This window comes from Vicugna pacos, chromosome 12 (assembly GCF_048564905.1).
Source record: "Vicugna pacos chromosome 12, VicPac4, whole genome shotgun sequence".
NCBI classification, from domain to species: Eukaryota; Metazoa; Chordata; class Mammalia; order Artiodactyla; family Camelidae; genus Vicugna; species Vicugna pacos.
In genome coordinates, this window is record NC_132998.1 from 4,264,959 (window position 1) to 4,275,867 (window position 10,909).

The window sequence follows — 10,909 nt, forward strand, 5'->3', positions numbered from 1 at the left end:
TGAAATTTAGAGGTTCACTATTGTGAATGGATTCTGAGTGTATTTACAGCAAAAGCTTGTCCCATTAAGTGAAAGCAAATGCAATGATTGCCACCAAAAAATGACTATGATGTGTTCCTATTACTGATTTTTTTTTTTTTTACTGTTGTGGTGGGGTTAAAATAACTTTCAGACGGAAAAGAAACATATAAGTTTACTGTAGGCTTGATGAAAATTGTATTTAAAAACACAAGAATGTAAGAAAAGAGCTTACAGAAAATATATGGTTAAAAAGAAAGCAGATAAAATACAATATTTGGATTAAATATTCTGACACATGGCACTGGTGGTTGAACAGAGTGTTAACCTAACAGAGTTCTTAAAATGTTTCCTGTTTTTCTGTAGATTTCTCACCTTCCTGTTAAATTTTCATTGAATACAGAGTGTTAAGAGGAAAAAAAGAAAAAGCTAGAAGGCACAGAAGATGAGTATGATTTCTTAAAAGACACAATGTACTTGTTAAACTCTAATACACATTTGCCCTCAAAGGTTAGTCTGAGGAAGCTGTTCTATTTGTCCCCTCTGTGCACGTTTGGCCTCAGGAAAGGACAAACCCACATCTTCATCCTATCACTTACAACAAACATCAAGTTCCTTAAAGGTGGTGTTTACACACCCTTATATTCTTCAGTATTCCTGTTTCAGCGCCTTTCCATAATAAGTACTCAATAAATATTTGATGATGAAACTACACTAGACATGGTACGAGGTGCTAGAGATACAAGGATGAATGATGCTCAGGCCCTTCCCTCAAGGCGTCAGTGTTCTAGTCAAAACCAGTACGACCTTGCAGGGTGGAAGGTGCTGAGGAAGTGCTATGCACAGCCTGGGGGTGAGCACAGGTGGAGGGCCTAACCCGGTCGAGGAGGAAACCTCGACCGATTGTTCAAGGACGAATCGGGGTTAAAGATTCAGAAAGCGTATTCCCCATGGAAGCAACAGAGCAGGCGATGGGCAAGGATGAGAGAGAACACGATGGAGAGAAGGACTCAGAAACCCACATCTGCCTTCTCATGGACTCCACTGGCAACTTACTAAACCAGGATCCATCGCTTTACCCCTACCCGGAGGACAGTACATGCCTTCCTCACCACCCGCTGTCGTGTGACCACGGCTGGCACCTGCGCTGACTTACAAAAGCAGCACCTGAAGATCGAGTTGCTGTAATTACTTACACTTTTGCTTCTGCTCTGCCCCATAAAAAAAATAAATAAATAAAAACAGAAAGGAAAGAGTAAAGGATAAGAGGTTCGAAGCCAGCCTTGCATCCCCAGTCTACTATTCGTCACGTGCGTGACATAGTTCAACCTAATTTTTTCCTATGGGCATTAGTCTTCCTGGTTTAAAAATGGAGCTGGGAGGTGGGTGATGAGCGTGAGATGGTAACTTTAAGGATGACTGCAAATATTAAAAGAATCAAGGAATGCTGAATTCCTCTGTAAGTTAAGAAAAAACTACACGCCATTATTGTTATTCATACACCGATGGGCTTTTTTTCAGTGACAAGTAGGTATGAGTAAGTCAGGTCATCAGTAGGGGGTTTTGATAACTGAAGTGGTTTGTGGCATGAAAACCATGAACTTAAGAAGAATTTTCTAGTCATTCTTTCCTTACTTGCTTCTTGAATTACTTTACTCTAATACTGATTTTCTATGTAACGTCCTAGTGACATATTCTGACTTTTGAGCTGTCTCCTTATTTTGGTTTCCTTTCAGAACTGAATGACACTTGAGAACAATTTATATTTATGAACTGATCACCTAAATTCAGGGAACGTATCATTATAAAAGGTCAAATAAAAATGTCCACTTTCTTTAGAACTAAAGAAACATTTTGAACCCAGTACACTAGGAAATTTTAAATTGCATCTTAACACAGCAGGCCACTCCATTCAGAAGCAATGCTTTTTATGTAATTTGAGGGAGCAGCATTCCGAGCTTTCAAACCCTTTTCTTAATCTCCTTTCTATTTCTACAGTTTACTCTTCTATAATGTACAGGCCACTGTTTTGGTGGATTCATCTCTCAAAACACATGTCTAAACTCATATATCTAGTCTAGTAATGTGTGGGATATTCTTGATAATTGCTTTTAATTTTTTTTCTTGATACCTATGTAAAAATTGATTCAAAGGTAAACTTTACCGTGAAAACTGGGACAAAAGTTCATAGCCTTCAACAGTTCATAAATTAAGTCTATTAGGAATACTTCCTAATTTTAAAAAATGCACTTTTATTGGCAACATAGCTTGTCTGCTAGGACGTTCAACGTAGTATCTTACTGATGCAGCTTCATTTGCATATCTTGCTCTGCTTTCTACTGAGTCTTTCTATCAACTTCTATTTTTTAATTTTTTATGTAAACTTCTTTAACAAAGCAACTATGTATGTTAAAAGCCTAGTTAAACAACTATTTATATTCAAACTTTGGTATGTTTTATTCCTGGTGCACAGTCAAATTTACTTTGGATGACTTTTATGTTTCAGATCTTAGGATGTGCTATGATACTGATGATACTCAGTCATTCATTTAATCAGCAAGTATTTTTGAGTACCTGTTCTGGGTTAGAAGAAGATGCAATCTATGCCCTCATGGAACTCAGATCTATAAAAACAGGCTACGTATGTATATGTGTATATGTGTATCTGTCTGTCTGTCTGTCTATCTATCTATCTATGTGTATATAATACACACAGAGAAATTCAAGTAAACATGAAAAATTAAGAGAAGTGTCATGAAACAGGAAATGTGATAGAAAAAATTGATGCATAGACAAAGATTCAGGTAAGATTCTTTGGGGGCCATATTTTGTTTGAGAATTGAAAGTTAAGAAGCTGGCTGTTCCACAAGTAGGAGATCCCAACATGAAAATAAAATATGCGCAGCTTCCTCGGGAAATTCCTAGCAGAAAAGCAGCCGCCGGTGGTACAGAACGAGTAGCGGAGAGATGAGAAGAAATGAAACCGGAGAAGCAAAAGCAGCCCCTGAAAAGAAGTTGGAATGTTATTCTAAGAGAATCAGAGGCGAAAAGAGGGGAAAGTGGACGGTTTTATCCACTGTGTGTCCCATCGCTGTGTGGAGCACTTTGTATTTCTTTCATTTATTCTTCAAAATAACCTTTTGAGAAATCTGTTAGTAGCCTGAAATTCTACACTAGAAAAATAAGGTTCACTTGCTGTACAGTTAGTAAATGGAGAAGCTAAGATTCAGATCTGAGGGCTTTTGTCTACAAATAGGTGACTCGGTTACCGTAGCCCACTACCTGGCGGAGACCATGAGAGCTGAGCCAGGCCACGAGCAGCAGCTCTATTCCCACCACCATCTCAAAGCACAGTGTTCTCACTGTTATTCTGGCTATTTGTGTCTAATACTACATTTAGTTCTCTGGCTGTAAGTGCCTCTCACTATTTTCTGAGCTTACTGACTTCACACATCCCAATGTACTCACTTCTCTAGTCCTCACAACGAGAGCAGGTTCCTGAAAACATTCGGTGATCAGCAAATACTAACTGAATGAAGGAACAAATGAATGGAGTAGCTGATGATTGAATGGAAAGTATGATATTCTCTAGGTAACAGTACACACTAATTAACAAAGTTTCTCATAGCGTCATTTTCTTTAAGGCATTCAGTTCTTTGGGACACTATTCAAAGTAAATGGATACCATGATATTACGCTGCTGAATTTTCATACCACTTATAAAGTTAGTACGGTGTGGAGTGTTGGTTCTCAATGATCAGTGTGTATGAGAGCCACTTGTTTTCAGAGTTCTTCAAGTGATTTTTGTTTGTGTATTATCCTAAAATAATTTTCACATATTCAACTTGACATCTAAAGCTTTCCATCAAAATTTTAAATACTTAGAAAGGGCACAACCTCTGAAATATTGTAAGGATAAGCATTTTAAGAAAATACATTTGACTAAACATATTTCTATTGTTTTTAATATAGCCAATGGAATAAAGATACCATTATGATTTGATACTCAGCACTTAAAGGAAAATGGGAAAAACTTTCATTCGATAGTTGAAAAATGAATACTATTCATTTTTTTCTTTTAACTCATTTGCCCATTTTATTTTCACCACAGAATTTAACCTTAATTTAAATATCTCATGGTCAAGAATCTTAGTGGTATTATCATAGTCCTATGATAACTTTTAAATTAATTAAAAAAATAGTCTATGACCATACATTTTTATGTCTTAAATTTCTTTTGGATTGAATCATCATTGTGATTAGTATTTGTACATGTTTTACCCAAAGATTGAAAATACATTTCAAATTTTGATAATAGAAGATGTAACATAGAAGTAAAATTTCATTGGAAATCATCCTTTAATGAGATGTAAGTTAATCTCTTCCAACTTAGATCATGTATCCAAGGGTGAATAATATTTTTGGCTTGAATGAGAAAGGCTTTAATACCAGTCAATTCCTAATTTTTTAAAATGATAATCACTGAGAAACTTGGTTCACATAAAAAGGTAGATGAGATTGGAAAGCGTTTCATAATAGCAGTATAACATGACTCTTTGCACTCCTTTTGAGTTACATGCCTCAAATGGCAGTAATCCATTATCAAAAATTATGTTTCATGATCTATAAGCTGACAACTCAATTGGGTTCTCTTTCCATTTCGCTGAAAGGAAGTAATTAGAAACCACTGTACTTGCAGAAAGATTTATTTTCTAGTCATTAGTGACATTTACCTTCTCAACATCAATATTTTAAATTATCTCTGCAGTTGGCATCCTAGGGGACTATACATGCTGGAGATGCTCTGCCGTTGTTCGATAAGACCTAGTTATGTGAACTGGGAAAAGGCCCAGGGGGAGAGGGGAGGTGGTGCAAGGAAACCAAGATAACCAGGTACGTTCTCAGGCAGACTGGTTTCAGGAATGGCACTTGTAGGAACTGACAACTTGGAAACTGATCCTTTTAAAACTATTTGAGCCCCCACACTTCAGAAAATCCTGATGTGCCCCTAGATAGATAGACAGATAGATAGATACGCCTTTTCTGTAAAATTAATAACCTAGGATAGGAGCTAGAAATTACCATGTTTAGAACTTAGCCTCAGAGATTGTAATTCCATAGGTCTATTAAGAGGCCAGGAATATGTTTTTTTGTTTTTGTTTTTTGGATTTTGGTTTTTTTTTTCTCTTTTAACAAACTCACCCCAAGTAATTCCGATGCAGGTAATCCATAGATTGCTTTCCAAAAAACATTGTGTGGAGAAAGTAAATGCTTAAATACAAATAGTAGGTAACATTATTGATTACTTTGTCCCAAGAATGACTGTATGTTACATGTGACAAATTTTTATTCATAAAATCCTTTCAACACTGATGAGATCTTACTATTAGTTCCATGTTAAATTTGGATAAATTGAATTAATGAGAAGTTAAATCGCTCATGTAAGATACACTGAATGCGAAAAGGGAGGGGACACGAGTTAACATGAGGCTGGTAAAGATTCAAGGCATAGAGAGCCTGGAATTTCAGGCTGAGACGTAAGACTGTGTTTGGGGAGGCAGTGGGCACCTATGGAAGGACTTCATACAGGTAATGATGCGCCTAGTCTAGTGTGAGAGAAAGAGGCAGGGCAGAGTGCTGGAAGACACCGATAGTTAGGGAACAGATAAAGGAGGAGAAGCCCGGAAGGACTGATTAGAGAGAGAGAAAATGAGTCAGCCCAAGAAACACTCAAGAAGCATGAAAGAAGCTATAATGTTACATGGTAGAGGAACAAAGAAATGAAGAAAACACAACATTGTCCACTGAATTTAGCAAAACAGAGATCACTGCTGAAAATGATTTAATTGGTGTCATAGAAATAAAAGCTAGATGGCACTAGTTTGAGGAATAAATGGAGAAAGAAGAAAACTGGACAATGTGTAAACTCTTTCGAGAGACTTAACAGTGAAGAAAAACGAAACTTGTTGCTGCTGCAAAGCTGAGAACAGAAGAGTATTTCTGATATTAGTGATAAAGAACTGACAACTGACTCAAGAAAGCAGAAAGGCAGGAACTCCAGGGCTCAGCAGGAAGCAGATTATGTAACAACGGAATTAATATGGGATAGATGTAAGAGTTGGTTACAGGAAAAAACGTCCGGGGCTAAAATTTTGCTCAAAAGCTAAGAGTCAGCAGGTCAGCAGATGACAGTGATTAAGAGAAATAGGTGCTGTTTCTGGATTATATCTTCAGATGATCAAGGATTTCTACAAGAGCGTTCACAGGAGCATGCTTGGAAAGCGCCACCGCAGAGCTCTGAGGGTGAGGAGCTAGACCTGGAAGGAAGAACTGAACTTAAAAGTATGCCTTGATCAGCCATTTCACAAGTCACTGGAGTGCTTACTTTTTTCTGGGAACTATGCTAAGGACGCAAGTTATAAATAAAGATATTTCATCACTTCTCAACCAGTGACACTACGCAAGGAAACTGCTCAAGTTAATAAAACTTGCTAAAGAATTTACGGAAGGTTTAGAAGCATATATATTTTGGGGGTCAGGGTGGGGGGATAAAGTAGTTTTTGTTGTTTTCATTTTGACAGCACCAGATTTTTTTTTTTTTGGTGCAGGTAATTAGCTATGAAAGGTTTGAATAAAGCACAACCTGTCTGATACATGGATAAGACGCCATATCATAAAATAACTACAAAGAAATAAAAATGTCTGCTAGAAATACATAAAAGTGCTTTGGGAAGAGAGAGTGGGGGTACTCACCACGCCTCAACACAGAGAAGGTGGGAGAGTTCCACGCAGGTGGAGACCTGTACGTTGAGTCTCATTCAGCGAATTTTCTAGGTTTAGAAAGTGTGGGGGGCAGCCCATGCAGGCAACTGTGAAAATCGTGAAGTCAGAAAAACAGCCTGAATCCATATTTTGGAGGCTATTGCATGGAGTTATTTGTACTTATCTGTGCAAGAAATTCTGGGAGGGGAGGGTGGAGACAGGGAGATGCAGTAAACAAAGAAGCAAATGAAGTAAAGGAGTTTACTCTGAATGTGTTAGCCTCTGCAGCAGTGTGAAGGAGCGGTTTTTGAGGGGAAACTGAGCGAAGAACACACATTAATAGGTTATTGAAATTATTTAGACTAGAGCTGAGGGTGTGGGCACGGAGAGGAGTGCAAGGATTTGGGAACGACGTGGGATAGAGAGTGAGGACGTTTTGAGTGAGGGAAAGAGCCAAGGAGGACACCATGTTCCTTAATACAAACAACTGTGCAGGAAGAAGGTGGTGAGGTTGACCCAGGTAAGACAGTCCAAAGGACAAATAAATTCTTCAAGGCCACAGTACCATATGCCAAATCAAACCTCATGTATAAAATAAAATAATGCTAACATAAGATATGCTACATTTTTTGGGCTCCACACTTATGCAATTGATTAACATAACGTTAAGGCCATACGCCTGACTTGCTGACGACTCACGCTTCTGTTTTTCAGTTTTCAGAGAAGCTAAGCTGCAGAGGAAGTGAGCTATCCTCCAGCTCTGTGTCCACACCACGTAAATCAAAAACTAGACAGTGTAAGGGCAGTTCTGGAAAATATGGGTATAAAGGAACTCCTCCTCCTTCCTTCTTCCCGCTCCACCTTTTCTGCCTAAGGCATGAAGACTGATCAGAAGTTCACAAAAGCAACTGCCGAGGGCCACCGCCGCGGCCGGAGGGTGACTGCTGGGCTCCTCCAGCAAACACAAAAAGGCAGCATTTCAATGAACTGACACATCAGATCTCCTCAGGTGTTCTTTAAAAGTAACACATTAATCAGGGGCTAAATAGGGTATTGTCACCCTGACAAAATTTTAGAGGACTGCATCAGAGAAATCTCCTGAAATTACTCCTCTTGCATACAAACCAGGGCCTGACATTTCCCCAAAAGGACAACGTGGCTCAGAAGTTGCTGCTGTTTCCTTTTCAGTCTTTCTGAAGAACACTCTCCTGATTAGTGGTCTGACCCTATAGAATATGTTGAGTCTCAGCCAATGTGTTTTCCAGGGTTAGAAAGGAGGAGCAGCCCCCTGTATGAGCCTCCCTTGAACTAGGTCTGTTAGGTAATATTTGAAGATGCTCTTCCCCCAGCCGTGACTTTTATGTTGGTGCATTTTTTAGAGCATGCTTTTAAACACATTCCTTTCTTCTATTTCTAGTCCTCCTTGTCTCCTGCCTAATTTAGAGTTTGCTACATGGTTACCCTGAGTCCAGTTCTTTTCCTCCCTCATTCTTTCCTTCACAACCCGCCCAGATCTGATTTTGTGTGTGTCACTTGACCGTCCAAAACCCTTAGACGACGCTCCCTTTCTCTAGCATACATTCTCACATCTTTGCTTGGCCTCGAGATTCTCCAAAACCTATGACTCGGCTGATTCGCAAGCTTTGCCATCCATTGCTGACCACACATGTCCTCTCCTCCAGTGGTGGAACACTTGGTGTCTTCCCACGCCTACATTTGGAATTCTTATCTCTTTTAAAATTCAGTTCCGTTGTTATCTTTTTGATGCATCCATTCCCATTATACTTCTGAAATAACCTCTGCCTTTAAATAGTATTTCTAAAGTATATATTTATTCCCGTCTTATTTTTGCAGAAGAAGCGTATTTCTTGTTTGAACCCTTTTTAGTAGCCCATATCGCCATGTGGAAGTAAGCACGTTGAAGATAGACTTAATTAATGTATTTTTTTAGAGGCAGAAGGGGTAGTTATTCAGGGGGAAAGAAGGGCTTAACAGATTAGGTGAAGTCTGTCTTTGACCTGTAAGACAAAGGAGAAGTTTAAGAAGAGCTCCTTGTGAACTTGGAGTGTGCACAGCAATCTGATAGTCATTTTTGTTAAGTATCTCCATTTCTGCGTCATCTCTCTCCTTATTTCTGTCCTTCAGTTTTCTTCTCTATCTTTCCCCTAGAGTTGGAACCTCCTCTGACCCAAACACATCTGGTTGCATTTTTTTGCTGAGCTAGAGATAAATTGAACTTTTTCATAAATTGCTATTATAAAGAAAAAATATGAATCAAACAACAAATGGGAGCCAATCAACATATATCTGCCAACAGTGCCAGAGCTTCACGACCTGATATAATTATTTTTAGCCGGAGTTGCCTAAGCTTGCAAGAATCATCCCAAGATACTAGTCAGAAATGAAGATTCCCAAAGGAAACCAGAAATAAAACAAGAAGAAAACCTACGGAATGGGAGAAAATTTTTGCAAGTGAAACCGACAAAGGCTTGATCTCCAAAATATATAAGCAGCTCATACGACTCAATAAGAAAAAAATAAACAACCCAATCCAAAAATGGGCAGAAGACCTAAACAAGCAATTCTCCAAGGAAGACATACAAATGATCAAAAAGCACATGAAAAAATGCTCAATATCACTAATTATCAGAGAAATGCAAATCAAAACTACAATGAGGTATCACCTCACACCAGTCAGAATGGCCGTCATTCAAAAATCCACAAATGACAAATGCTGGAGAGGCTGTGGAGAAAGGGGAACCCTCCTACACTGCTGGTGGGAATGCAGTTTGGTGCAGCCACTGTGGAAAACAGTGTGGAGATTCCTCAAAAGACTAGGAATAGACTTACCATATGACCCAGGAATCCCACTCCTGGGCTTGTATCCAGAAGGAAATCTACTTCAGGATGACACCTGCACCCCAATGTTCATAGCAGCACTATTTACAATAGCCAAGACATGGAAACAGCCTAAATGTCCATCAACAGGTGACTGGATAAAGAAGAGGTGGTATATTTATACAATGGAATACTACTCAGCCATAAAAACCGACAACATAATGCCATTTGCAGCAACATGGATGCTCCTAGAGAATGTCATTCTAAGTGAAGTAAGCCAGAAAGAGAAAGAAAAATACCATATGAGATCGCTCATATGTGGAATCTAAAAAACAAAAACAAACAAACAAAAACAAAGCATAAATACAGGACAGAAATAGACTCATGGACAGAGAATACAGACTTGTGGTTGCCAGGGGGGTAGAGGGTGGGAAGGGATAGACTGGGATTTCAAAATTGTAGAATAGATAAACAAGATTACACTGTATAGCACAGGGAAAGATACACAAAATGTTATGATAAATCACAGAGAAAAAAATGTGACAATGAGTGTGTATATGTCCATGAATGACTGAAAAATTGTGCTGAACACTGGAATTTGACACAACATTGTAAAATGATTATAAATCAATAAAAAATGTTAAAAAAAATAAATAAAGGGCTTAATTTTTAATCAGGACATGTTTTCAATCAATGAGGAATAAACCCTGGCATGTACTTGAGCACCAGCCTTTGTGATAGAATTAATAAAGAGCTTGGCATACCAAGAAGTAAGAAAATCAATATGGGTTGAAATAGTTGACCTCAGCATGACTTTAAGAGAGGGTGAAAACGAACCAAGTGCTGATCTCGACGACATACGCATAAATGTTATATAACAGTGTCTGTAAAAATAGGGTCAAATGGACACATTGTCATTTTGCTTTAGAACTATGCAATTGTCAATAATAGATCCCACTATATGGAGGCATTAAATAAAATATTAGAACAAAGCCAGGGTCAAGATTAAGAGGCAGATTTAATTTTGTCTTGTCATTTGGAGAAAGATACCTTTTTAACAATAGCGTCAGGGTTAATACCATTATCCGTATAGCAAAACTAGGAACGATTAAAGTTATTTTAAAAGAAACTTCTTTCCTGTTGAAATTACTGAGGAGAATAAAATTTCTAGCAACATTCTTCTTCCTCATTTTTCTACCATTTTATTTGTGGTTTATAAACAGAATGATTGTTTGATGTAATCATTTTATAATGTGACATTTCTTTATCTTACCTAACTGTCTTTACACAG